We start from the raw sequence: 2,358 nt of genomic DNA, 5'->3' as shown, positions 1-2,358 counted from the left end.
ATACTTACACCAATACAAATAATACAATACTCTATATATATATATAGAGTTCCAACTCATTTGTTATGTGTACACACTCACATACGTTGAATTTCTTATATTAATTTATTTCTATTTATTTAAGTGTGTACACACTCGCAATCTATTACGAGAAGGGATCACGAGGGCCGGAGCAGACTTCCACTCTGGGCTCCATACCCATAACCAAACATGTGGGGAATCAGGGCCTGTGGGCTCTAGGAGCCACCCTTTCTTCCTTCTTATCGACAACTCGACCCACGCCCTCCCCTTCCTCTACTGTGGCGAATCTGCAATCATACGGACACACATGCGGGCAGCAGGGCGGGTCGCAGTTAGGAGGACAAGAAGCGGACACCATTACACCAGTGATACAGGTAGCTGCTAGAAGAAACAGCATTCCAATCATCAACATATGGCCGCCTCCAATCTTGAATTTCTGCATTCTCACTATAAAACAGTAGCAGAAACTTTGTTAGGCTTCGTACCCTTCCCGGGATCCTGCAATGCCTTCGATATGAATGCAAAAAGAAAGAAAACACGAAAATAAATTACTGTCTCACAATGTCATCCATATAAATAACAACAGTTGCTTGGCTTCATACCTTAATCTTGCTACCTGGGATCCTGCAATACCTCGGTATCAATCCACGGAAGAAAATAAAATACTTTAATTACTCTCTCTCTGTTATCCATATAAATAACAGTTGCTCGGCGGTGGCAGTGATCCAAAATTTTAACACGTCTGCCCTCTGGTTCTCTCCACTGACTTGGCCTCTTTCCGGGAACTGTCGTTGGCGGCCTATCTCGGGCTGCGCAGTCGGGAAGTCCCCATCATGACGGTTTACAATTAACTATTTTCTGACTGGCTCCTCAGTGTGTTCGATTATATTTCTACCATTCACATTTTAATATTTTAATTTATTAGAGTAAGTTTGAATGTTGAGATAGTAGATTTGAAGAGGTTTTAACTCTCATGCAAGTTTAATAAATTTTATAAGGGGAAAATAACCTTGGAAAAGCATTCTATTTTTAATTTGAAAATGTTTTCCTTAAATTCATTGATATTAAAATTAATTAATAAAAATGAATATACCGAGATTAAATTCAAATCCCATGACTTACTCATTTTTGAGGACCAGTTACTAATACCTAATTGTACCAAATGTCTATTTCTGGTTGAAATGACTGACAGAGTAGTGGGCATACGATACCCGGTTGGTAATGGACAGTTACTATTCTTAAAGCCTTTGGCAGCCTTCTTTTCTTGTCAGAGAATCTGTTTTTGATCTCCTCCATCTTTATTGACATTTTGTGCAACTTGCAAGCTTTGGATTCTTCTTTTTATTGCACATTTGTGCAACTTGCATGCTTTGGAGGTAAACTTACATCTGTTTATTCCATGGCAGAAAGTTTGCCACTTTTATTCCATTCCTATTCACAGGCCATGGGAGCCTTCCGAAAATTCCAACTATTTATTACGGTATCCAAGGAGGAGTGGGCCGAAGGTTTTAAAAATAATAAAAGTAAAAATATCCCTAATAAAAAGAAATGAAGGAAAAAATTTATTAAAGTGAAATTAATTATATTTTTTTTATAGTTCATATATGTCCATTAACAAAGAATAACATTTTCAGATATAAAAGAGATAATTCTAATAGAAACATAAGAGTCTGAAAATTTTAATGCTTCAAAAAGGTAAACAAATTGAATTTAAATATGAAAAAGAGCTATAGAATTTGAAACAATCTGTATTATACAATTTCCCTTGGAAAGTTCATCTACAACTTTATTTGATTCCTTATAAATATATGACATGGTATAACTTCCCAAAAAAACGAAATAAAACCTTGATTGCGTTACTGTTTATAGATGAATGCTCATTTCTTCTGAAACCATTTTTCCGAAGTGCTCTCAGTCCCTTTTCCCTACCAATCTTTCACTTTCCACTAAGATATATCGTCAAAAATCGAATTATCTGTTATCTATTGGTCACCACAGTATATGTTATTTATTGGTCACCATAGTTCTTTCTGAGTATGGGAGAAAGTCGTGAATTGGAGTTAAAAGTCAAGTCGTAATGATGTAACATTATTATAATATTTAACAAGTTAACCACGGTGGTAGGAAACTTACTTCTTAATATTTAAGTTAAAAAAATTTATGTTTTTAGGAAAATTGCATATAAGATAATTGTGTCCAAATTAATTTAAAATTATTTGATAGGTCCATTAAATTTGATTTTCAATTATAATTAATAGAATTTGACAGATTTAGAAGAAATAGATATTGCAGACTAAAAATCTGAAATAGGTATTTGTGAATTATAGAACAAAAAGT

The 2,358-nt window shown here is 34.4% G+C and overlaps 1 long non-coding RNA gene across 1 annotated transcript; it reads right to left on the bottom strand.

The window, feature by feature from the left end:
* Positions 1-307: 307 nt before the first annotated feature.
* Positions 308-896, bottom strand: LOC149218778 (uncharacterized). The gene is made up of 2 exons (XR_016248646.1): positions 624-896; positions 308-468 (listed from the first exon to the last, which is right to left on the bottom strand). It is a non-coding gene; the product is annotated as an uncharacterized LOC149218778 (long non-coding RNA).
* Between the last annotated feature and the right edge of the window lie 1,462 nt (positions 897-2,358).

The sequence above is a fragment of the Pinus tabuliformis genome, chromosome Q (genome assembly GCF_031772625.1).
Source record: "Pinus tabuliformis cultivar Carrire ecotype Pingquan chromosome Q, CPIR1, whole genome shotgun sequence".
NCBI classification, from domain to species: domain Eukaryota; kingdom Viridiplantae; phylum Streptophyta; class Pinopsida; order Pinales; family Pinaceae; genus Pinus; species Pinus tabuliformis.
This window is presented reverse-complemented; position numbering and strand designations above follow the sequence as displayed.